This window comes from Phyllostomus discolor, chromosome 1 (genome assembly GCF_004126475.2).
Source record: "Phyllostomus discolor isolate MPI-MPIP mPhyDis1 chromosome 1, mPhyDis1.pri.v3, whole genome shotgun sequence".
NCBI classification, from domain to species: Eukaryota; Metazoa; Chordata; class Mammalia; order Chiroptera; family Phyllostomidae; genus Phyllostomus; species Phyllostomus discolor.
Genome location: NC_040903.2, coordinates 81,353,618 through 81,381,492, shown reverse-complemented (window position 1 = coordinate 81,381,492; position 27,875 = coordinate 81,353,618). Strand labels below are relative to the sequence as shown.

The following is a 27,875-nucleotide window of genomic DNA, read 5'->3' as shown; positions in this document are numbered from 1 at the left end:
CATTTCTTTTCCTCCACCCCTCAGAGTACAGAGTGGCTTGTGTCTTAGTCAAGTTCCATAGACTTTTAAAACTGCCAATGAAAAGCTAATAACCTCTCTCTCTACCATGTGTCTGTCAAGTCGGTGGTTATTGTAGGCTGGACCATAATATTATGTGAGGGACATTAAGCTCCTGATTTCAGGATTCGAGAAGGATGTGTCATTTAAAAACAAAAGCAACTAACCTCATCTGACACTGCTAGAACTGTCATACCTCATCAATGTCAGCCCAAAAAAACAATTGAGATTTTTCATACAAACTAGACTCCAGTGCTGTTTTTTACCTACTTAAACTAACCTTTTTTCTATAGACACAATACATTACATCATATTATATACACACACATATTATACACACACACATATACGGCAAGTCTTCCAATTACTTCATTAGTTCAATTATTCTTTGCTAGCACTCCAGCTTATGCAATAAGGTTAAAAAAAGTTCATGCTCTGATCTGATGTTTTGCATGTATGGAGTAAATACAAACCAGGTTCAGAAGAAAAAGAGCTAGGTGGTATAGAAATAAAACACCCCAAGGAATGTCAGCCATCTCTTAGGAGGACGAGGGCTTTGCTACTCCAAAGGTAGTGACAACCAGCATTCTCAGCACCAGTGAATATCAAGAATCTGTATTGCTACATGCGGACTTGCTGAAAAGAGTCTGTCTTTATCAGGATTCCCCAGGAGATTTGGAGGCCCATCAAAGTTACAGCAACACTGTATTAGAAAGTTTATCTTCTCATCAAGAAAAACAACTATAGCCGCAGGAACAGAAAATAAGTCACTTTCATATTGTAAACAAGAACAGTCTTGAGAAAAATTTAAGTCAAGGAACTGACACAGCAATTTCAAAACAAAACTGAGTCTGTCACGTAGGGGCACTCTCTATGATCTACTAGATAGAAGCACCACAGTACTATCAGTTTCTATGAAATAACCCACAAAGTCAGGCAGTTACCTGCACTTTGATTCCACCCCAATTCATAATCCCTCTGTAGGTAATTTTACAAGCAATGGAGAGCCACAGAGAATAATTATGAATATTTTAGATACTAGAAAGAACATCTTCCACTGTAAATGAACAGGCTTGGCACAATGCTTATAGTATAGTTATAAAATGTAATAGTATAATGGCATTAAAATCATACTTGCTTCTGTCCAGTTCCAATTTTTTTTGATGATGAACATAAACAATTTACATAAATACCATTTTCTCCCAAATGGAACCCAAATAACCAGCAGTGAGGTGATGAGCCCACGAGAGTATAACTGACTCACAAGGTCTTCCCTCAGCTGTCATCGGTGTCACTCCTCTTTCCAACCTTACACTGGTACCTAATCTGCAGAAAGGATCTGTAACCATAATGGAATAAGCGGGGAGGGATGCAGTAACTGTCTCTCTGCTTGGGTGTTGCACAGGAGTGTCCATCACTAACAAGTACAACTTGTAACTAACTCAACAGACTCTCCTTGCTTTAAAGAACTTAACCAATTCCAAAGGGAACAACTGTAATCACTAAGAAGAGAATGTCTGCTAAGAAATACATTGTTAAAGAAGGAAGTTCCAACCCTTCAAAGGGTCTATTTTAGAGGCCAGAATCCATTCATTGTTGAAACCTTGCCTTGTCATCAGGCGGTCAATCACCTCTCTCCTTTTGGTCTGACATGCACTCTCGTTTTCAGCATAAGTGCCCAGAAGTGAGTTAAAATCCTCATCTGAGGAGGCTGGTGTCCAGTGTGCCACAACGCATGAGGGCCTGCTCTGGCTGGAGAAGGAATTCAGGTGGTTCAAAGTGGAGAGGAGTGGTCTGACAGGGGCAGCAGACCGGGCAGGCAGAAGTAGATGGAAGAGAACAAGAGAAACTGTGCAAGGGGGTTTCGAACCTCTGAGACAGGATACAGAACCTAGAACCTAGCTAACAGGACTAGCAGGAATAAAGTGGAAAAACAAACCCTGGCCAGCCCCAGGGGTCCAAGAAAGGGCTGCTCCCCAGTCACTCTCATTCCTAACCCCTAATCCACAAGGTAAAACACCCAAATACACCTGTGGCCAGCAGGCCCCTCCCTACTCAGGGCTGATGGGATGACTGTCACCAGGGCCACTCCCAGACTGAGCAGTTTTCCATAGTAAAGGCTGTTGATCTGGTTCTAGAAAAGAAGTGATCCACCTCTAGGTGATCATAACTCATGTCAAAGATGAGACAGAAAAAGACAATTATTAGAGACAAAAAAGATTGGGGAATAAAACAAGGGTTTGAATTATATTTGTACCACTTTCTAATATTTTCTTGTTGAATAATCTTCAATACTATTATTTACCTGCCTACATAAGAAAAATCTCCACGTAGACATGATCTAAAAGGAGATCTGATAAATTGATAAATAAATTTACTATCTTTCAAAGACTAAATCTTACAGGTTTTAGAGTTCAATAAATTCCTAACCAAATTCCTAGTTGTTTTTATTTTTTCTTTAAAACAAGCACATCATGAGTCCAGTAGTGCAAACTGTGCAAACTGTGCTATTGTTGAAAAGTAGCAACCTGAATGGAAATTGTTTCTTTTTTTCTGCATTATACTTTATTTCCAAAATAACCTTGCGTCCTGGACAGGTGGCTCTGTTGGTTGGAGCACCAAAATGTCCAGAGTTTGACTCCTGGTCTGGGCACATGTGGGAGACAACCTATTGATGCTTCCCTCTCATCTCTCTCTCTCTCCCCCCTGCCCTCTCTCTCTCACCAATTAAAAAAAAACATGTCCTCAGGTGAGGATTAAAAAAAAACCCCACACAACTCGAGTTCAGAGACCATTCTCATTGCCTGCACTGCCAAATCTGAACATAATGGCAGAAGTTAAACTCATATACATTGTAGAGTCTTTGCTTTAGTTTTGTTTTTACTGGTTTCCTATAAATATCCAAACGTGCTGGTAATTTTCATAGTATTGTATGTCAATACAAGTTTCTCGGGCAAAAGGGAATCTCAAAGTCACTGTCACCTGTCAATAGTCATCTCTAAAACAGGAAGCTGGACAGGGATGGGGGACATATGTAACAGTGTCAACAATGGAAAAAAATAAGGAATAGGAAAATAAATAGGCAAAAAACAAAAGTAAATTTTAAAAACATTCTCCAATATAAGATAAAAATGTTTTAAAATTTTAAAAGCAGACTACTTAAAACATTATTCTTGACATTATTTAAATGATTTTGCATGCTCATTCACTGTGTGATCCTTTCATTTCTACATGTTAATGTTATTTGATAATATATTGGTATTTTAAAAATAAAAATATATAACTTTAAAATTAAACTTTAAAATTCTTAACTGAATTTCTATACCTTTTAGTTGTATTAAGTTCTACATGACAAGAGAGATTTTTAGGACTTTCAATACCATTATTACACTAATGAGTCACTAATAAGACCAGGAATTGGGCGTGACTGATATGATAGGTGCTTGGGTGTGTCAGACGACTTCTGTGTAATTATTCACTGAAGTGTCTAACTAATTAGAGCCATAATAATCAGACTTGACATCTTACCCACTCAACAAGAGACAGTGCTCCTGGCCCATGAGGAAGTCTAAAAGGCAATCCAGAGCCACAATGAAGAGACTTTGGAATGAGATATCCTGGATTTAATACCGGTTTCTGCCACTTATTAGCTGTGAGATTTTTGACAAATTACTTAATCTCTTGGTTTCTCAGTTTCATCATCAGTAAGAAGGAGGTAAGAGCTGTTGTCTGAGTATTGTGAAGATTAACTTAATAGCCTGTGCAGGACACATTCAGTAACCAGCCAATGCACATTAATCTTATTTGAGAAGTTGTAGAAGTTGTAGCAGTCAATAAGAAGTCACTACCTGAAACTATGAACATCTTTAAATTCTAAATATGGAAATCCTACAGTAAAAGGGAGGTCTAACAAAGGATAACATTAAAATAGTATTCAAATGAAAAGAATTCAATTCTAAACCTATTTGACTCCTATTGATTGGGTTAGCACTCCCACATCCCCTCCCTCAAAATATTTTTAAAACTTAATACCGGATGAATCACACTATAGTAAGAAATCATTTTCTTTGGAGATTACTGACAGGTCACACCTGTGTCATCCAGTCCTCACCGCGGGCCCTTCTCTTTGGAACTGAAGACACCAGCAGGGAGGAAATGCTGGGAAAAAAACTCATTAACTCTTCTCTGACATGAACTATCTCCCTGACATTTTTGTCCTGCTGCTACCATCACACTATTACAGTCAGAAAACCTTGCTCCGTCCAAACCTTGCCCCTCTACCACCCAGAATTAGGATCTCCCTTTAGAAAAGAATAAAGGATCTCTCAAGCAAAGAAACAGAATTCATTCGGTGCAAACACAGACAGTATTTGCTTGGCCTGCCAGGCAGTGAGTGGTCCCTGATACCAGCTCCTCACATTTTGAGTATGTTTGAACATAAATAAAACACCCTCAGATCTTGTTAAAATGCAGGTTTTGATTTATTGGGTCTCGGGTGGGGCCTGAGATGCTGCATTTCTAGCAAGCTCCCCAGAATGCTGCTGGTTCACACTCAGATCACACCTCTAAGTAGAGAGAATTGAGACAAGTAGGTCACTCGTGTGTGTGTGTGTGTGTGTGTGTGTGTATTAGATGGTTAAAAATGTTGCGGAAAAGTTTAGAGGAAGAAGGGGAGTACCTTACTGCACTGTCCTAGAAACCTTATTTCAAAATGCACATGTGGTTCTTTCAAAATTTTCTTCTCCAAACTGGCAGAGACGATTCTTGTCTCTCAATGTGGACATGTCAAACCTTTATGACCTCTCCATGAGTAAAGACACTGGTCTATTAGAGAGCAGTGAATGACACAGTAGTCAGTGAGTTACTCCTGATATACCCCTGGTCACTCTTTAATGTCACCATCAGCCTGTGTTAGCTTGTAAGGAAGTTGCCAGAAATGGGCAGAAATGAGAAATACTTATAAATAGAACATATATTAAGAATGCTTCCTGATGTCATGGATAAGATCTTTCAAGTTTAACAACAGTAATAATAAACTATTATGTAAAATTGTGGAAAGTATACCATTCTTTAGAAAGGAGTCATACCAATAAATTAAATTAAGAAAAAACACTGCAAAAAAAAGAAAAGAAAGGAGATGACTAGTGTCATTTCTGAGACCTTACATATTAATCTCTTGCCGCAAATATTTATCATTGAAACAGAGTAACAGTATTTACCACCTATTATCTCTCTTGCATGTTTTAAAACTTAATACATAGTGGGCTAATTTAATAGATAGTAATTAGACAGTGGGAGAAACCTTAAGTGATAGTGGAACAAAATGAGAAAAGTCCTCTAAGTGTGGCAATTCTTAAGAAATTGGTTCTTTGGCATTACATCCACAAGGGTTTAAGGTGAAAAGTGTCCTCTAAAAAAAATAAAGTGTAATAAATGCTCCTTCAATGCTTTTTCATAAACCATTCACACATTTTATTCTCCATGTTAACTCCCATTTTTAAAGTAGTTTTCTTTTTGGAGACTTAAAAGTTAAAACTTTTAATCATTATACTCCCATGTAAATGAGGAAGAGAAAATTACTATAATCTTAGATTTTTAGGGACGGCCTTACAGATTTAAACAGGGCTAACAGAACCCTGCTTAAAATGGGATGCACTGAATTTTTCAGTGCCATTCCTGAAATAACTCCGGAGACAGAATAATGGGGTTGTTTCTTACTTGGTCGTTTCTTAATGCAAAGTAAGCAGCTTTACAGGGCTCAGCTGTCTCCACTGACCTCACAGCATTCTTCACCTCATTTGGGATGAAACAGATAATTTTTTCTCCAACCACAATTTTATACCAAGGCACCAATTTTGCCTATTGTAAACACCAATTCCGCTTCTATTCAGAAAAGTTAAGAAATATAAAACGTAGCAGACCTTGCGTCATCAATACTAATTTGTTACTATGAAATTTAACATCTGACTTGCCTCCCCTCAGCTATTTTTTAAGCTATCTCTGTCATCAAACCCAAACTCCGTCTGAATTTCTTCCCAGCTGCCAAGTTTGGCCTCATGTGCAGGTCAAACAACAATGTAATGACCAAGACAGACAACCAGCCACACGCCGGGTTGCTCTCTCCCTGTGAAATCCATCTCTTATTTGTAATTAACTGGGAGGAGAAAGGCTATTCTGGCAGCTGTAAGGCTGAAACTGCAGTAGAAGTAGAACCGACAAGGGCTTCCCAGAAAGAGTTCCGAGTGCAAACCCTCCCCCTTTGGCAGTTGCTGAGCCCCACTTCCCTGTCTGTGCACTGAAGATAACACCCTCCCCGAGGCATGATTCTCAGGGGTAAAAGAGTAACATTATTTTAAGTCCTTGATAGGCACTTAATACACCTTATTAACCCTGATACATTTTAAGCAAATTCTGGGCATAACTGGCAACATATTTTTAAAATTTCATGAGAATATAATCTTGAAGTAGGATTGACTATGTTTTCATGGGCAAAAAATTTTACTCCTTCAAGTTTTCAGATAATGAATTATAATTGCTTGTTTAGAAGTAAATCATCATCCTAATGTATTTATGAGTGACTTTGGTTTTAGATATCCTCTTACATTAAGTCATAGTATTTGTGCTGATAGTATGGTGAAAACATAAAAACATCACAGTATCTAAAAATAGATACCAAAATTGATTAGCCCTTAGGACTGAGTATTTAAATACATTCTATTACAAATTGGATAACATTTTACAAAATCAAAGTTTAAAAAAGTGTACCACCAAGATCAGGTAATGTTTTTTTGAGGTTTTTTTTTTTTTTTTACTTTAACACAGTTTTATTCTTTCCAGGCAGAGAGATCATATATTCATATCTAGACCCAGACATATTTCACTATGCCTTAAAAGAATGGCTACATATTCCAGATATTTTAAAAATAATCAGAATGTACTCTGGCAGGCAGACAAGTACCCCCCCACCCCTCGGGTTACTAGCATCTTCCTAAACTATAGGTTCTCATTACTTCGCCTTCTGGGGAAGTTTTTACACCCTTGATCCCCCCACCTACAGAGATTGTAAAAACTCCCCAGGTGATTACAACACGGGAAGTACCCAGTTGTGCTAAGATGAACTATCCTAAATAATGACAATCGCTATAATGCAGTGTGAGGACAATAAAATGCACCAGCATTACAAACAGATATTGAATAATCATTCTCTTAGCAATAGTATCTTCTTGACCATACCTAAATATGCCTATTTTTCTTTCTTTTTAAACACCTATTCAAGAGACCAAGAAAAGCATAGGAAGAGGAAGGCAAAAGAAATCTAGAACCTACTGGAAAAGCAAGATTCTGTCAGAGCCACTTTGAAAATTCAAGAGGCTAATCATCTTTACAGAACCTGCCATGGCCAGTAAAATCTGAATATTTAGAAAGCTAGAATGTGTTCTGGCATGGGAGGCAGTCGGGGGAGAGGACTAGGTGACCAGTGACCTGGAGCTAGGATGTGGTTCTCCCTGAAGGATGCTGCAGCGTGGAGAGTGGCAGGTTAAGGTGCACAGACACGAACGAACAGGCTTCCCGTGTGAGGAACGGCGCGCTTCTTTTTCAGGAGAGGGGCGTGAGGACTGCATTAGTCTCTTTGAGAGTGGTTTTGGGCTTCCTTGGTTAATTACATAAACATTTGATTCATGAATACCTGCCCTGGAACAAAATGTATCATGAAACTTAAAACCATCCCCATGGAAAGCGTAAACTTACTTCTTAAAAAAAGCTTTTATATGGTAGCCCATGGCTGGGTATTTGTGGCTAAACACAGCCGTGGCAAAACTGGTAAAAGAGGCCCTTTCCTCACTCAAGTAATTGATTTGTAACAAATTGTGCAAATTGGCTAATCATCATTGGGGCCAGGTGATTTGTTTTGTTTTGTGGAGATTTGGAGAGGAGGATGGCCCAGAAGTAAAGGCAGGGCAGGGCCTCCTCAGTCTCCTGCAGCCATGCCAGGGCCACAGAGAAGGCTCAAATGCTGGGTTTACCGCTAGTGTCAAATGACCACCAGCCTCACCTGTTCCCTCCAAGAGTTACACGGACTGAAGCACACCGGGAGAATCACTTGCTAAGTGTCATATGAAGCCAGGGCATCTGGTTCTGCTTTGAGCCAAATAATACACAGTGTTTGCAGGTGGGAGGAGGGATGGTGACTGAACAATCTACTAAAAATATTTCTTAAAGTGTGTCTTTCATCACACATGGAGGAGCCCTTTTGTCTGTGTCATGCACCTTAACCTGCCGCTCGCCCCGCTTCAGGGAGAATTACATCCTAATTCCCGGTCACTTGTTACCTAATCCTCTTTCCTGACTGCCTCCCACGCCAGAAAACATTATAACTTCCTAAATATTTAGATTTTACCAGCCATGGCAGGTTCTGTAACAACTACCAGTCTCTCCCTTTTTCACGGGAGCTCTGATGGAATCTCACTTTTCCAGGAGGTTCTGGTTTTCTTCTGTTTTCCTCTGCTTTCTCTACCCCATCCTTTAAGAAGAAAACTGAAAGTATTCAATAAACATCACCGAGTGCCCACTGCCTCAAGGAATTATATTTTCCATGGAAAATATTAAAAACTCCCTAAGGGAACTGTATGTGTTGAATTAGCATAAATGATACTTCACTTGTTTAATTATATTGTTAATTAAGTTTTTAGAAGGAAAAGAAATAACAAATATATATTTATGAAGGTAACAAGCAAACTATATTGGTGCTTAACATTTTGACACATAACAGTAAATCCTCTTCTAAGAACAGGGAGGCTTTAACAAATACATTTAAAAATAATTCAATACTAAGTTACTTTATATAGAAACACAAAGGTGTTTCTATATAGTTGTCAGGGTGGATGCAGTACCCTGACAGTGAGTTTGCCAAGTTAGTTATTTATACTTTAATGTGTTATGTTTTTACAAAAATCATCAAATTTCCTTGTACTTATTCACAATTTGGTGCATTTATTAACATACACATTACTTAGAAAATCCAAATCATAGTATGTAGTCTTACTTTACTTTATATTACAGAAGAATGAATCTCTCCACATCAGTACATATTCATCCAACTCCACAGAAATCAATGGAGTTGTACGAATGGTTCATAACTTAATTCATCCCAGTTTGAATATCACAAAAATTTTAAACCAAACATGATGTAATTTAGATTGAGCTGCCCATGGCATCAACCTACACACTTCTTCTAATCAGTCTGTTTACCAGGACAGGATTACAGCTGCGGAAGAAGAGCCCCGCTCTTGCTAACACTCTTCGTATCCCGGGGGCACTCACGGTCCATGGAGAACCAGGATGGCTGTAGGCTGTAACAATCACTCTCCAATCAGCAGCCAAGCAGTTGGATACACAGTAAGTTAAACAAATAGTCATGACAAAATCTTAACCTCAGCTCCCATACTAAACTCACTTTGCACTGTTGCTTTATTATTCTAACCACTTCTAGTCTTAAGGTATGATTTGCACAGTTTTCCCCTCCCTTTTATTGGTAAAACTGAAACAATAATGTAAGTGACAAAATGATGGTAGTATCAGGATGTTGGACATGTTATTTAAAAAATTCTTTTCTTGCTCTGACAGGTGTGGCTCAGTGGATTGAGTGCCGGCCTTCAAACCAAAGGGTCGCCAGTTCGATTCCCAGTCAGGGCACATGCCTGGGTTACAGGCCAGGTCCCCAGTGGGTGGCACATGAAAGGCAACTACACATTGATGTTTCTCTCCCTCTCTTCCTTCTCTTTGAAAATAAATAAATAAAAATCTTAAAAAATATATTTTCTCACCCTGACAGGTGTGGCTCCATCAGTTGGGTGTCATCCCACAAAGCAAAAGGTCCCCAGTTCACTTCCTGGTCAGGGCACAAGCCTGGGTTTTAGGTTTGGTCCCCAGTTGGGGCCGGTGTAAAAGGCAATCAATTGATGCTTCTCTCTCACATCAATGTTTCTCTCCCTCTCTTTCTCCTTCCCTCCCCCTCTCTCTAAAAAGAAATAAATACAATCTTAAGAAAATTATTTTCCTTTCTTTAATTAATCAACAAATCTTTATGGGGTGCCTACCATGTGCCAAGGTACCAGAGCATACCCAGGGGAACAGTCAGACAAAATCTTTTACTATCAAGTTATTTGCTTAAGCATATGAAGTAAAACATATTTTTTTTCAATTTAAACTAGTGAGATTTAAATTTTCCTATAAAAATAATGTATCCAGGTAGTAAAACAACAGCAGAGGTCGAGTCGTATAGGAAGACTGCAAGATGAAGAAGCCCATCTCCTTCCCGTTCCCACTGACTCCCAATTTCACTCCTCCGATTTTTATGCATTTCTGTGTATATGCCTTTCTAAAAATCATATTTTAAATGCTATTGTGCGCCTTGATGTTTTCCACTTAGGACATTTATGTCTGAGATCTTTTCACATCACAAAATTTTACTTCAGTCTTTTTTAACAGTTTATTGCCTAAATTTCACCACGGTCATAGCCATTGATTGTCCCACAGATAATACACCTGACCACCTATTCACCCACACCCTCTACAAGCTGATATTGATCAAGTGCTTAAATCTAGGCGCTCTTCAACTCTTCACCAATTGTTTCCTGCTTTTCCTAGCCCTGAGCTGGCCACCCTGGCCCCGTGTCAGATATTCTGCTCCAGCTTGACGGGACTTCTTCACAGGCCTTCGCTCAGCCTCACATTTCAAAACCTACGTAGCTCACCCTTGCTCTGTGTGGGTGTGTGTGCATGCACGCACACAGTACATACATACATACATACATACATATATATGATGCACTTATATGGTGAACTACTTTGTTTCTGATCTATCTCTTGCTACTAAGATGTAAAGTTCATGAAGGCAGAGAGTAACATGGTATCTTATTAATCTTTTTAAAAACTCATTACTGAGATATATCATGAATACAAAAAAATAACATGAATTAAGTAATCATACTTAGTTGAGTATTTTATGCATCTACATGCCTATGTAATAATCACCATCTAGATTAAGATACAGAAATTTCTGGCTTAACATACACATTACTCATGCTCCTTTCTGGTCTTACTAATTAATCTTAGTTTGCACAGCTGTGCCATTTTACAAGCTTCGATCAACACAAACTTCATGGTAGTAAAGCTTCAGATATTTTTAATTCATTATCCTCTCTAGGAGGCTGTTGTAACAATAAAATACTAAGCAAGTATTAGGCTGTTGTAACAATAAAATACTAAAAACATGCATGTTGCCCATATGTTGCTACAATGTGCACTGATTTTTGAAACACTACTTTCTGTAGACAGTTTAACTAGAAAGGGAAATGATGGTCCCTTGATGTGAAACAATGAGTAGAGTCAAGGACCAAATTGAAAGGTTAGGAAATAGGTAAACACAGAGGGAGGGAACGTGACTTCCACACATACTGATTCCTTCGAGATTATAACTGTTGCTTTTCTACTCAGTGGATTCTAATCTTCCTGCATCTTATTAGTAAGAGGGTTCTTCTGTCATAGTAGATAGATATTAAAATAGAACTCAAGTCATTATCCAGTACAACCAGGGAAGGATGCTGCTGTGTGGAAGAATGCCATCTGCTCTTATAATGGTGGCAAAAGTGTTTTGTGCACAGACACCTGGACGGCACCAACATTTCCAGTGCACTTTGATTCCTGCATACATACACACACACCATCTTCAACAATAAAGAACTGGAAACAACACGAACGTCCAAGTAATGGAATAATATGCAGCCGGCCTCCACAATGGCACACAGTGAAGATGCTCCTTGTTCACTGAAATGAAATGTGTGTATGTGTGCACAAAATGTTTAAGGTATAGTGTTAAGTGAAGAAATCAAGATATAAGCATTATAAATTATATACTGTCATATGTGTTTAAAATTAGAAAAAATACATATAGAGTTGATCCTCATTTTTTAGATTTTATAATTGCAAATTCTTTTACTCACTAAAATTTATTTCTGACCCCAAAATCAATACTCAAAGCACTTTCGTGGTCATTCATGGACATGGAAAGAGTGGCAAAGCGTTTGTCTCACAACGTGGGTGTTGACATGCCCAGGTGCAATCAAGCAAGGCAACAGTCTCATTCCTCTGTGTAAGCTCTCACACTGTACAGAAGTGTCTTTTTGAGCCCTTGTTTATTAATGCCATATCTTTTGCACTTTTGTGCTTTTTTTGTTAGCAATTTTACTCTTTAAAATGACCCAGAGTTGCTGAAATGTTGTCCAGTATTCTTGCAAAGGCTGTGATTTGTCTCATGTAGAAACTTCCTGTGTAGATAAGTGTTGGGAACCACCTTACCTGGTTTCAGAAGCAGTAACCCCCCATGGCTAAGGCTGAGTGAAAGACCTTGGGACCCTAAGCCACCAAGGAGACAAAGCTTATCTCCCTGGTAGGAGCACCACCTCTGTCCACTTTACTTCACCCTGCCTTGCCCCCAGTGCATGACCCGTTAGCCAATGATGGGTAAGATTCCTCAAAGGAGGGAGGACCTAAGACAGGCATGGTCACGAGGGGGCCCTCAGGGAGGAACTTGGGGGGCTATGGAGAAAGAGGGTGATGGATCCTTGTCCCTTGGCTTTGACATAGCCTGAGTCCTCATTCTGTCTGCAAGAAGTCTCCTAATCTCTTGGCTGCCTCACTTCCCCTGACTGACTTAAGCCTGAGACAATGCCTGAAGCCTGAAACAATGCCGGAGGTGGGTACAGCCCTGTGCTGGAAAGGGTAGGTTCCCTGGGGCGATGAGAACTAAGAAAGAATGCATAAGATCCTGTGAAACCTACTTTGCTAATACCCTCAATGATAAGGGTCCAAGCAAGAAATGAGTATGTTCCCCAAAGTTTTATGGCCCTTTAGCTATCTGACCCTGACTCAAAATAAGCCCTCAGAGTTCTTTGAATGTTATCTATTGTTTGATCATTACTGCCTGACAATAACTGAACTTTACATATACGCCCTGTATTCCTATGCAAATTAAACCCAATAAAAGCCCATTGAGGAATAGGTTCCTGGCCGTTCTCCTTTGAGAGATCCACCACCTTTCCTCCCCAAGCAGATCCCATCTTGGTAGACTTGTTCTCATCTGCCCCGGCCGGGGTGGGGTGGGGCGGGGGGCTGCAGGTGGAGTCCACCCCCCATAAGCTTCATTTAAGCATGAGTTAGAGTACCAGTGCCTATGAGTTCAATGTTAATTAATGAACACTAAACAGTTAACCCTTCAACGTAGGAAGTTAGGGGCATCAACCTTCTGCAGACTCGAAAATCCATGTATAACTCCAGTTGGCCCTCTGAATCTGCAGATTCTCAGACCCAGAGTGGACCCTGGAACAACATGGGTTCAAACTGCACAGTTCAAGGGTCAACTGCATATTATATAAGATGTCTTTAGACAGACACACACATAAAACAGTTATATATTGTTCAGCTGTCAAAACTCCTGTGACCTGAGGGTCTCAGGAACCTAATCTTGTGTTTCTCCCAAGTGCTATGGTTTAGTATTTGCTAATTCAGTGTTTGTGGTAACTTTATAAAATATACCTACCACAAATAATGAGAATCAACTGTGTTTCTAATTGTGTTTATGTGCACAAAACTTCTCTTTAAGGATATACTGGTTATCCACTGGGAGGGGCACTGTGGTTTTGGAAGAGGTATATTCCTTTAGATTGAATATCCTTTTCAGTACAAACCAATGGTATACTTTTGATTTGAAACCATTCTTATTTCCAATTGTTTTTAAAAATGAATAAGATTAAGTTAAGAAAATAAACCAGCCCTGATCAGTGGGCTCAGCTGGTTGGATGTCATCCTGTAGGGCGAAGGGTCGCTGGTTCAATTCCCAGTCAGGGCACATGGCTTGGGTTGCAGGTTCGTCCCGGGCAGGGTGTGTCTGGGAGACAACCAGTCAATGCTTCTCTCTCACTCTGATGTTTCCCTCACTTTCTCCCTCCCTTTCCCTCTCTCTAAATATAAATAAATAAAATCTTTTTTAAAAAAGAAACTAAAGTATGTTAACAGAATAAATGTTTGTAGAGACTATCCACAGTGGAATTATAAGATAATAGACAACCAAACACCAAAATTCTCCTTTAATTTTAGTCAGATTCAGTACAGCTTTAATGTGGCTAATTCAAGGAGCTGTAATGAACCATTCTGCTGAAAATAGATATTTGGGATTATTTTTCCTCCCAGAAATTCTTTTTGCCATTTTCCTTCCTACGTCCTGCTGCAAATACAAAACTAAGGAGATCCTGAAATGCTTCTATCTTGACTCTGAACTAAGGACAAATTGTGTCATGTGTTGGTTAAGGAAACAACTCCTGACAGTTTTCCCCCTCATTTGACATGTTAAAATTTCTATTGTTAAACACCTTAGTTCCTCAGCAAAGCAGCTCCTGGGGGCTGGGGGAGGTGCGGGCACCTGTGTTGAGGACTTGCCATGGCCGCTGCTTTTAGGAGGACTGCCTCTGTTTTCTTAAGATGCAAACTGCACAGCAATGAACTCTTAACCACTGGAATTAATTCCAAAGGTATAGAAACAGAAGCTCAGAATCTTAATTTATAACACTGTAGTAACGACAGGTCTCAAGGTACCCAGAACACAATACATGGCAGAACAAATTCTACTCTTAATCGAACTTCTGCATGTCAAGCACTTGATAATACAAGTATTATTTAATCAGATCCTCACAACTCTGAAAAGCAGTTAGTGTGATACTCATTCAAGATGAGGACCTTGAGTCTTCAAGGGGAGAACAGTTTACATTAGGTCACCTAGGTAATAAGTGGCAGAGCTGGGGTTTGAACTCATGAGCTTTCTGTGTCCAAGGCAATGCAGAGAAAAACTGACTCCCTGTGAACCAGTATGAACCAGGGCACTTGGATAAAAATAATACAGAATCATACTGAGAATAAAATGAACTCCAAGCTATCAGATATGACTCAAATGTGCAATCAATATCTGAAGGTGCTCAGAAAAAAGACAAAAAGCAGAAGCTGCTTTTGGTGCAAAGCCAGTTTATATGATGAGGGCTTTGTATGTGCCGTGGCCTGTCTGGAACCGTCCTCTCCCAGCCGTCCCCAGGGCTGGTTGGTCTGTCTCAGATGCCTTCAGAGAAGCCTTCCCTCCTCCTCTGACTAAAACGGCGCCCTCTCACCCCAAGTCACCTATTACATTACTATTTTATTTCCATTATAGCACTTATCAATGTCTAACATTGTTTTGTATACGTATTTGTTTTTGTTTAATGCTCTCTATCCCAGCAACTGATATAGGCAATGAGAGCAGGGCCTTTGCTCGAAAAAGTGTCTTGCAGATACCAAGCCCTCCATAAACAACAGAAACCGAGGCCCTTATTCATGACTTTCATTAAACTTAGTGTTAAGTCCTAACTCTAGACATCTCTCTCTCTCTGTCTGTCTCTCTCTCAGAGACCTAGCTTTTTCCCCCGAATAATCAGCAACCTCTGAGGCAGCAGAAGATGAAGTCTGGGCCTGAATAATGGGCACAGGTCTGGACCTCTGGCAGGCTAAAGATAACATCTTGACCTAAGTGATGTTTCAGCTCTTAGCCCTAAGGTAGAATGACCCTCTAGCTACTTGGCTACTTCCACCCCCCCCACCCCCCCCACCCCCAGCCAAAAACGGACAGAGACATACTGGAATAGACCTAAAACTGTCCTCAGGACCTGAAAAAATGATTCATTACCTTTACCTTACCTCCACCCATTTTGGCTCTCAGCACGACCCAGAAGCCCTACTCAAAACCTTGTGATTTTGTCCTATATTATCTGTAACCTACATGCCATCACCATTAGGGAGTTCGGGGTATTGATCATTAGCTTCCCGTCCTCCTGGATGGCACCATTCATAATGAAACAGCCATTATTACTCCACTGCAATTCTCGAGATCTACTGATGGGCTTGCTAGCACCAGGTGGACAAACACCTTCTGTTCTATAACACATGCCCTGAATTGAGTAAACAAAATTCTGCAAATAGTTACTGAATTCACTAAATACTGTAGCAGGCTAGATTGAACGTCAAACCTTAAAAATAAGTGCAAAATGCTAGGAGAGTGATAATATAAGTCACGACTAACTTTATTATGAGAAAAGCTGTTAGACCTTAAAAACCAGTTAGAAAACCTTTGAAGATTTTATGAAGGTGGTAGCATTGAGTTGGGCTTTCTGTGAGTTTTAGAAGTAGGGAAAGGAGACCAGCTATTTTAGGCGACAGAAACAAGAGGGAAAGGATGAGATGGAAACACACGAGAAAGAGGAAGTGATTCCCTCCATCAGGCTGTCACACAGGAAAAAGGGAAGTGACTGTGAGCCTGGAACTGCGAGTTGAGGCCACGTAGGGAGAACCCCACGTACCAGGTTGAAAATCTGAGCCTATGTCACAGGCAGTTTGGGAGCAATGAAAAGTTTTTAGGTGGAGTTGTAATACAATGTTTCTGCATACTTAGTGAGAAGCTTAAAAATAGTGTTGATGAGGAACTCTGCTGTTACGTTGAAAGCAAGGTAAAATAAAAATGGTTGCTCACAGTCGTACAAGTAAAAGCTGCCTTTTCTGGCAGGCTTATAAAGTGCTGGGTATTTTCTAAGTAATTTATACACCTTATCTACTTCAACTCCTACCATAGCTTAATTTGATTATCTCAATTACACACTTAGAAATGAAGACATAAGTTAACGAATGTGTCCAAATTGACCAAACCACTAAGTGGCAAAGGAGATTTAGAATTCAGGGAGTTGGGATCCAGAGGTGCCACGCTTTCATACACTGCTTCTCTGATGACAGGTTCAGGGCAGGGAAAGCTGGGGCTATGGCCTAGAAAAGAAAAACTGCATTCTGTACCATGAGTATTGTGGCCCAGGCACTAGGTATACACTTTCACATAATTTGGCAATCACAGGTGTGCTAGAAGAAATGCCATGAGAATTTCTTGAAAGAAAATAGGATGGAAAGTAGGACGGTAGGCTGCTCATTTCTGATGAAAGGAAGGATTCCCAAAAAACAATGCAGTATGTGAGGTTTCTGTGCATTTAATCCTTAATCTATTCAAATTCTGGCAAACATATAAACATGTGTGGCAGGTTTGACCTTTTGCAAAAAGAGAACTGGCTTCTAACTAGTTGGACAACATTGTTTGCTTGGTATCTGCAAACAGTAAACTCAAAACAGCATCCCTCTCCATCCTCACCTTCTCAGGTGAAAGTAGATGTGAAATACAAATGAGACTAAAACAACACCAGGGGATCTGTTTTCGTTAAACCATACAGTATTGTTCTTCCATTGACTAAAATACGTAAGTACTAGCAATTTCATACAGTTCATCCTACATATTATTTGGGTTTGTAAGAGAGCACTTCCACTATTATGTTCCTACCTCATTTACATGGTTCCTCCCTGCCTACCAGAGTGACTCCAGTTCCTCACTCAGTCTGGCTTCCCAGCTGCCAATCTACCCTCCAGTACCCAATCTTACTTCCTATAACCCATGTAAACCTCAGCTTGGCCTGGCTGAGTCTCCTCACAGCTACTAGTGCTTATTCTACCCCGTCTTTTAATAATACTGCAAGAAACTGTGGGTAGGACTGAGCCAGTCTGCCCAGCTCAGAGATGCGCATTAGCTGGTCTCTAACCTGTGGTGCAGCGGTGGGCCTGAAAGAGTGCAGCTTCTGGTCTCGAGCTGGCCACGTTGCAGATCTAATCCCAGTTCAGTCACACACTTGCTGTGGAGTGGAGGTGAGTTAATCACCTCTTTGAGACTCAGTTTCCTCAACTATAAAAATAATTACATGCATTCCTATCAGGATTATCAGGAGGCTTTATGAAATGAGATATGTGGAGGTTGCCAGGTAACACCTGCTTTGAAAAAATAAACATTTACCCATACACTGGAAAGAATTCAAGACAAATTCCTAGGGACAATCCTGCATCCTCTGCCTGCACCCTTTGGCCCACCAGGGAGGTGGGAAATAGGGGCTGGGGGCACTGGTCCCCTCCAAGCAAGGAGACCAATTAGGCTTCTCTATATTCCTAACGAATTATCCACCAGGGATCATGTTTTCAATACAAGGCCACCTCCTCTGTCAGGGACACAGAGCCCCAGCACTCCTGGGATAGCTTATCAACAAAAGACCAGCTCAGAGCAGATCTTCAGGGAAGATACTGTCAGCATTATCCATTCCCTGAGTCCTTGGGTCACAGGAACCTGGGCCCTGAGCTGTCCCGTTCTTAGACATTACATCACTGCCTTTCCTTTAAAGGTTCCTGCAAGTCTTTGGTCTGGGACCTTGGTTTGTCCTCAACTTTCTGACAGAAAAAATCATCTAGCTCTCTTATACAACAATTACATGCCACCTTTGTTTTCAGGTAATAAGAACTCTTTTAAGTTCAATTGTCTCTACCTTTGCCCTGGCTGACAAGAAGCAACTGAACCACACATACTGCCTCTTAATTCCAGCACCTATAAACCACCATGGTGAGCATATAGGAGAGCATGCAATATTCCATTTCTACTACCTTAAAGGGAAACTCCTGGTTCTCCTTTCATCAATCCAACTGTATAAGCCCTCAAGGTGCCTGCCTCTTAATGGGGTCTTTCTAAACACCCCACGGCACAGTGATTTTCTTTTCCAAGTCACTGTGATTCCTTTACTCCAGCACTTGAATATTTGTTCTGCCTTATGGCATCTGATCTGCATTTTGTATGGACATTTGCCTTCCAGAATAAATTGTAATTCAAACAGATTGAAATATTTACAGAGGATCTGCCTACCCAATTGTGGGACATTGCCTTCATCTTTGTCTTCTCACTTGCCCCCTGCATGCAAGGTGCACTCTGATCTCAGTAATCAATGCTGACTTAACCCAAGAACAGACTGAACAGCTTGGATTCACACGCTGCCAAATAAGTCACGCTGCTGAGTCTCTCTGCTTGCAAAAGTATTAGCTGCATTGAGACACACTTTTGGTTCCCTAATTTAATCCCATCTTCAAAAGATAATCTACATTAGAATTTTGATATGCACCCAGTTAAAATTATGCCAACTGTATATATTTGTGTGTATATAATGTTTGTGTTACAAATTGTTCATGCTATTTTATAGGCAGGTTTTTCCCCTTAGCAGTATATGATATACATTTTTCTGTCATGATATATTCTTCAGTTATATAATTTTAATGGCTACATATGGGTCTACTAAAGGTTTTTTTCGGGGAGGGGGAGGTAAAGGGTCTACTGGTAGGGGGAAGACTCTTACATCTGAATAATCCTGACTATATTTTGTTTAATCTTTGCCAAGACCATACAAGTAGCTAACATATACCAAATACATACATACATACATATATATATATATTTCATTTATTTTTTAGAAGCTTAAGAACAGAGTGTCTACCGCAGTGCTTAAGGTTGTTCTAACGGTCTGTATAAACTTTTGAGGCCTTTAGATGCTGATGTCCAGTGTCAGGCCAATTAAGGAATTTCTTTCTTGTATTTTTGGTACAAAATTCTAGGTTTAGTGCTTGATTCCAATTGGAAGAACTGGTTAGGGGGTGTTTATTAATTAGAATTAATGTTTTAATAGAAATTTTGCCTTTGTATCACTTTATGAAATAAGCCTAGAATATAAGTGAACATAAAAGGGTTACTCAAAGAAAAAACTTAAACTCTTCAAGAGTGAATCAGCATTTTCTTGCAGGGATTTCAGCTTGTTATGTGAGCATTATATTGCTATAAATTATTAGAATAAGAAACCAATTCAAAAGATACAATCAGAACTTCTTTAACAACTTGCTATTTTATACAATGTGTTTCTGTTGATCTGAACCTTCCTGAACAAAGCCCATTCTCTCACCATCCCTATCCTTTTGAATTTGTCTTTGAAAACGGTTTCTGTGATTTTTCCATTAGGTGCTGAAGTCATAGGCCAAAGTGGGAAAGAAAGTATCGTATAGTAGGTGACCCAGCCTGCCTGGGTTTGAAGCCCATCTCCGCTGATTTACCAGCTATATGAGCTTTTGCAAGTTACTTACTCTCTGTGCCTGAGGTGCTTCAGCTGCAAAAACAGGTCCAGTCACAAAGTGTATTTCGTAAAATGGACGGTTAAACGAGTCAGTGTCACAGAGCCCCTCCTAGGCCCGGGGTAAGCTCTCAGTAACTGTTAGCTGGTACCTTTATTAAATGTCCAGTGGAGGTCTTTTAAACGAGCACTGCTCACAATTTCCAGCAAACACACTTCATCCTGTTCCACATTCATAAAATGCAATGGCAACAGAGTCAGTGTATGTGTGTGTATGTATTTGCAATTTTCTACCCTTCTTCCCAATTCTCTCTAGATTCTCCCTTAGGAAACCACAATCTTTTTTACTTAATTCTTACTTAGCTCCTTTAATAAAATTTTAAAGGTCTATCTTTAAAGGCATGCTTTGTGATGCAGATTGAAGAGACCAGTTTTCTGTCTGTACAAAGAAGACAGACTTGCCTTCTCATCATTCCATGACCAAGCATTTTCACTGGTAAGCATAGGTGAGTGCTGCCTTACAAGTTATGGTTTCCCAGAACAGCACAGACGCCTGGACTTTGGATGATACTTCATCCAACTGAACACAGTCGATCTCCATTTCTGGCAAATAACCTACTCACTCTGCTGTCATCAAGGTTGCACGTGGTCATGCACAGAGCAGCGACTGATTTCAGTTGCCCAATGACCATGTCCCCTGTTGAAGCCAAACAAGGCAGAGTGCTTACTTTGTGTTTCAACTTTCATGCCATAACAAATGTCATTTTCTAGTCTACTAAGTGCCACACATTTTGCATTTTTGTTGGTGATTTCATGTTTAAAATGGTCCTGAGTGCACAAATGCTGTGGCATGCCTTACAGAGATGCAAGCTTTGTTCAAGCAGCAGTTAGGGTGCCAGAGGCTGTGGGTTCAATGCTAATGAAGCTATCAACAATATATATTCAATAAGATGTCTTTAAACAGAAGCACACAAAAAACAAGGTTATGTGCTGACCATCTGACAAAACTGATGTGACCAAAGGATTGCAGGAATTTAATTAATCCTGGATTTCCCTGGGAGCGAGGGTCAGAATTTGCTACTTCAGGGTTCCCAGAGACTTCATAGATTGTAACTACTACAGGTAATGAGAATGGACTGTACCTCCTACAAGGAACATGGATTAGAGGTATATGTAGAACTAATTCTAGGTAATGGATTAGAACCTAGGGAGGAAGAGCCTTCCAGAATATAATCTATACTTGATACTGGTTGCTCAGTTGAGTGATTATCTTTCTTCTTGAGAAATGTGATCTGATTTTACTTAGTTTAAAATAAATGCTTGAGAAAATAAATATTTGCATTAGCCTGAAGTACTTAAAAGTTTTGCCTTTTTTTTTTTTTTTTACTGTGAAATAGGCAAAGGTCTTCTTTGAAACAATGGACATGTGCCCTGCAATATGCGGTCTTTTCATCTGAACTTTATGCTACATGGACCAGGGGAGCACATGAAAACCAACAACACTCCACCGTTTCCCAAAGCTGCTTCTCTTTATGCCTGAGGAAGAACAGGAAAAGCAGAATTGGGAGCCACACTGACTTTTCACAGTGCTTTTGTCCAGCTGACACCTTCTAATCAGCAGCCCTGTGCCGAATGGGCCTGTAGGTCTGTGCAGTGCAGTGGAAGAGCACGCCCGTGCATCACCATGGTGGTATACCATTTCATCTTTATCTGCTTATCTATGTATTCACACAACACCCCTGACCTCCTCCTCCACCTCCACGACACAAATTGCTGGGTGACTTAGTCAAGTGTGAGAATGAACACAAACAGGGAAATATGAACTCAGCTGCTGTCAAAGCCCAGGAGCAGGCAGCAACAAAAGCAGGCAGAATGTGCTCCCGGCAGACCAATTTGCTCTCTGAGTGCGAGTCCCAGGGAGGCAATAACTGTTCCAGAGTCCCTTAATGGCCCTAATGGTAGCCCCAACTCGTCTTTCTCTCCTCCTAGAGAATCCATGTCTGAAACATTTCTAAACACTCCTGACCCTTCGTTAGAGTCCACAAAAATAAATTCTTTACTTGATTTCTAGATCTGCAGGAGGCCACTGTCATGTAATTTATCCTATTATTGATATGACCTGCAATGCAAATTAAGACTTAACATATCCAGATGTAAAGCCATCTTACATACATATTTTTCATAATAATAAATGGCATTAATTTTGAACATGAGTCAAAAGGACATACTAAAAGTTCCAATGGTATCTCTTTTTGCCTGTGCCATAACAAATCAGACCGGACTTCTGAGATCATTCTATTGACCTTAGGCTCCTTCCAGCACTGAGCTTGGCACTCCTAGCATGAGCAGGGGTTCATGAGACTGGATCCACTTTCCTTCCACCAGACCTATCAGTCAGAGATGCAGAATCCACAGGTACAGATTATATTGAAAGCAAAGGAACCTGTCACATATGATCTTTTACCATGATCTTTACTTACATTTGTAGTCTTACCCTAGAGTTGATATATCTATGTACATAAATCAATCCCAAGGAATTTAATGCAATGAATGAACATAATTATTCCTAATGGGAGCAATTAACTCCTAACTTATCTATTAACCAAAAATTCCTTTCCCTTTTTCATTCTTTCTAATGGGATCTTATGGGCCAAGTGATTTCAGAATGTGTACATTCCTCGTATAATTTCTGCTGACAGCAGAAGTAAAATTTATAATTACACGACAAACAGAATCACTGCTGGACTCACACATGATTTGGACATGAAAGTATAATGTTCTCCCTATAAAATGGGGATGAACGCTCCTAAGGGTTGTGATGAAGGGACCTTGAAAGAAGTGAATGCGCTGTGTACAATGTCACATGCTGACACATTTAGCAACAATGATAACAACACACCTAAAACTTATAGAGTGTTACTGAATACTGTGCATACAGCACTCCTTTATTCATTCCAGCAATGCTATTGGGTCAATATCATTATTTTCTTAATTTTACAGATGAAGACACTGAGGTTCAGGAGGCAAACGGTATATTCTGATAGCAGTGATCCCAGTACTTTGTCAATATTGGCTCAAAGGTCAGAAATCTCATGTGATGTTATGTGTACAACTGTTTTTTCTTAATCATTTTTTGTACTTTGTTTATAAATTATTCTTTCATGTCCACGAAGGTTAGTACGAGGGGGATCCCTCAAAAAACAGAGTTCTCTCTAGAGGTTGGGCCCCTTGTAGCACAGGCTTCCCACACTAGGTGAGTGTTCCAGGAATCCATTTATATCAGTGTACCAGCAGGTGGTATTGTGAGAGGCTGCAATCAGCTTCAGTGAATTTTTCTGAAAACTCTTTCAATGCATTTGCCCATTTCATGATGGGTGATTTACAAGCACACCTGCCCACACTGCACTGAATGTTCAGCAGTTTTTGACCAAAAAATAGTTTGACTCCCATCAATTCCTGGGAGTTTGACTCCCAGGAATGCCCCACCATTCCTGTTCAGCTGATTTCACTCCAAGTGAATTTTTTTGTTTCTTGGGATAAAAAAAGTCCTCAAAGGGAAACAATGTGCAGGAGATGAAACAAAAAATGACAGATGCACTAAAAGGCATCAAAATCAATGAGTTCAAAAACTGTTCTGAGCAGTGGAAAAAATGTCTTGATAGGTATATTTCATCAAATATACTTTGGAGAATACTTTGAAGCTGACTGAAGTTTAAACATGGAAGGATAAATACACATTTTTATAAGTAAATTCCAGTTTTGAGGGGTATCCCCCTTGCATCTAGAGGTCTTCAGAGATTAAGGTGTAATTTATACAATAATTTGTATATACAACACTACATATAAATCAATGTTCCTTTGTAATATAAGACCATTCTGTTCATGAAGAGTTATGTAAAAAGTACTAAAATGAATTTTATAATAGCCTTAAATCTTTTCTTTTTTTCTCAGAGAACAGCCTAACAGCCCACTCCCTCCTTTGCAAACAGCAAACTTAACCTGATATTGTCTGTAGGTCAATAGTCCACGCCCTAAGAAACAAAGCAAGACCAGTAGAAGCATCTCAAGGCAATTACTCTCCTTATCAGCAGTCTAAAGGCAGGCAAAGCAATCCCAGCCTCTTTTGCCAGTGATTGAGCCAGGAGTGAGGCATGTGGCCCAATGAGATGAGGCCTGGCTTATGACATGAAGTTATAGCACTAACAGAAACAAATCCTTATATAAACTTACCAAGAGTAAGTTAGCTTGAAAGCTTCCCCTAGATAAAGAAGAGACCTAGTCCTGGCTGGTATGGCTCAGTGGATTGAGCACTGGCCTGGGAACTGAAGGGTCACTGGTTCAATTCCCTGTCAGGGCACATGCCTGGCTCAACAGAAGGGCTCCCAGTAGAGGACGTGTGAGAGATAACCAACTGATATTTCTCTCCTTCTTTCCCCTTCCCTTCCCCTCTCTATGAAAATAAATAGATAGAAATCTTTTTTAAAGAGAAAGAGAGAGAGAGAGAGAGAGAGAGAGAGACCTAAAAGAAGGTTTCTCTGTTGCTACCCCTTCCCTTCTGCTTAGGAAGTTGGAGTAAGGACAGATGTTTGGTGATATGGCAGCTATCTTGTGACGATGAAAAAAAAACGGTGCCAACTTAAAATAGAACCTGGATCATTGATGACTTATTAAACCACTGAACAGCTACAGTGGCTTACAACCACACTCATTTTTATACAAGATAATTAAATGTTTTCTGTTTAATTACATTTGTTACTTGCAGTTGAAAACATCTCAACATAGTTCCTTGATTGGTAGGTATATTCTGCACAGCAAACTCATCAATATTACCAAAAAAGGGCATAATCCATGAAGAGATGATCTAAAATTTATTGTGTTTTTATTCCAATGGTCAAACTAAAACCATTTTAATACCATTATTCAGTGTACTATTTTTTGTTCTCTTAAAGCTACTAGTATTTTTCCCCTTTTAAGAATGATAGAAACTAATATGCTGATTGAAAAGAGTAATATGCATCTCCCCAAGCTTTCAGCTGGGACGTTACACTGAAGCAGCGATTTTCAGCTGGCGTCCAGCACACAGTGGTGTGTGCCGCAAGGATGTTTAGAACACGCCACACCGGACTGTTCAGTCAGGGCCCTGACCTCTTCTCCCTTTGATTGTCAAAGGAAAAATGACAACAGCCAACACACAACAATTACCATCCAGTGTGAATGAACCAAAATTACACCTTTTTGTCCAATCAGTAAAAAATAAACTTTTTGGTGCCACAGAATTTTAGTAATTAGTTACGTGTGCCACGAGATAAAGAGATGAGAACTGCTGCATTGAAGAAACAATTGTCCCACTTACAATTTGGCAGAAGTATTCAACAACATAGGTAAATGTCCATTCTATATTTTCCTTGCTTTTTTATTTTAAGTATATTTTATTGATTATGCTATTACAGTAGTCCCAATTTCTTTCTTTCTTATCCCCTGCTCCACCCTGCAACCCCCCACTATCCAGCATTACCTTATCCCTTAGTTCATGTCCATGGGTCATACATTTAAGTTCTTTGGCTTCTCCATTTCCTATACTCTTCTTAACCTCCCCCTGTCTATTTTGTTCCTACCATTTATGCTTCTTCTTCCGTGTACCTTTTCCCCCATCCTCCCTGTCCCTGCTGATAACTCTCCATGCGATCTCCATTTCTGTGATTCTGTTCCTGTTCTAGTTGTTTGCTTAGTTTTTGTTTTTTAGCTTCAGTTGATGATTGTTGTATGTTGTCAAATCTATATTAAAAAGTCAGACTGTTACAAAGAAAAACAGAGATGGATAGATAGAAAGAGAAATAAGTTTTAACAGATTTGCAACAAAATGTTAGCGTTTATTTCAAGGTGACATTTATTTTCTTATTGACTTGTGTCCTAAATTTTCTACAATGTTATTTAAAGTCACTTGCCTCAGGCCTACCCGGAAACTACAACTAATATAAGTTTACTCCTTCTAAAGATGTTTGTGATAGAACATGACTCTTTGCTTTATCAAAATGAATCATATGTTTTTACATTAAATAGAATCTTAAAAAAATTAAAGATTATAAGTGTATACCCATAATTCTAGGCCTCCAGGTGCATACAGTTGACAAAGCAAAACTAAACAATATATTAAAAATTCAGAAAAGAAGGTAGAAAAACATTAAATCTTTAAATGAAGCTGAACTCTTGAGAAAACAGGAGCGTTCACACAAAAAGATAATTTAAGCTAACTACTGAAGACGACTATTGATGATCTGTCCCAAGATCAATGAAAACACATTTAGAATACGTGAGAAATGACTACATTCCAAATGTCCTACAGTTTAAATTTATTAACGTATATCTCGATATGATAAACTATAAACAAAAAACAAGGGTCTATATATAGTCTTTCCACGCGGTAAAAATGACTCCTGAAGGGGCATCTAGGTGCAGCATTTTTGTTATGTTCTGCAGTCTATTAGGAGGGAGGACAGGCAGAATTCATGTAGACTCTGTCCGTCCAGCACCGCTGCGGGAAAAGGGGCCCCTGGAGGCCAAGTGCTCTGTGGGGAAGAGATGCTCTCCCTAAAAAGTTCAGTCTGGTGAAGAACTTGTAGATCCCGGGGGCTGCGCTTTATACTGCTCAGCCATGAAAAAATTCTCAACAACATGGCAGAGTCGTTTTTGTTTTGTTTCATACAGTTTTCTACTGTGAATTGTGAGGGTTATTTCATCTACTTAATGCCAAGGCCAAACAAACAGACAAACAAAAGCACCCGAAAGCGCTGGTTTGCCGGAATTACCCACATGAAGTAACCCTCGCATGCGAGCCCAGGCAGCGGCAGTCGCGTGTTGGCTGTTCCTACTGTCGCAGCAGAACCGAAGATGCTAGAGCCCACATGTGCTCGATTTAAAAAGAGCAAGCCCAAGAGTTGGTAACAGTTTCTTTTTTTAATTGCCACAATATTTATATTAATACAGCATTAGAATTGTAGGCAATTTTCAAAAGAAATTAAAGGTAAATACTCTGTTTATAGTGTGTGTGAAATCTTGAATGTTTAGAAGCTTAATCAGATATTTATAATGTGAAAATTCTTGTTTCAATGTTATAAAAAGTCAAATACAATCATATAGCCCTCACTCCCTTCTGGAAGGAACTGTACCTGTATACTGACAGAGATTATGCTTACCTAGTTATAATTATGATATTAGATTGAGAGAAACATGTTGCTCTAGGATATGAAACTATCTATAGTTTCTTATGTTTTATTTTCAGGGTAGGTTTCAAAAATCTTTCTGAATTAATTTCTATAGTAGAAAAAAACTTCACTTAAAAAAATTACCTGGAAGGAGCTGTGTCTACCTTTACTTCTGATGTTATAGAAGAAACATTAAATACGTAATATTTTCCTTAGTATTTAATATTTTCTTTTTTTGCTTCTCTAACTTATTTGTTTCTTGCACCCAAGGAGAAAACTTACTTAAGGTGTCTATGGCTTAAGAGCAGAACTTTTTCTAAATCTGTAAGAAGGATAGAACCAAAGGATAGCCGCATGTACAGAATTTTAAAACCTGTGCCCATATGACTTGTAGCCACTCTCCTCCAACCCCCCTTTCTCTCTCCTGTGACTGCTGAGACATTAAGAAGAAAAGCAGAGCTTTGGAATGGCAAGCCTTCCTAGATACAGGTAAGGTAAAAACAACAAAACAGTATCACAAAACAAA

General features: G+C 39.5%; 1 protein-coding gene and 1 long non-coding RNA gene across 2 annotated transcripts in view; one reads left to right on the top strand and one right to left on the bottom strand.

Annotated features, from left to right (window-relative positions):
• Positions 1–27,875, bottom strand: part of ELOVL6 (ELOVL fatty acid elongase 6) — a 127,260-nt gene that overhangs the window by 81,173 nt on the left and 18,212 nt on the right. The gene's annotated exons all lie outside the window — the stretch shown is intronic.
• LOC118500501 lies at positions 8,041–26,658 on the top strand. The gene is made up of 3 exons (XR_004903052.1): positions 8,041–8,915; positions 20,069–20,071; positions 26,645–26,658. It is a non-coding gene; the product is annotated as an uncharacterized LOC118500501 (long non-coding RNA).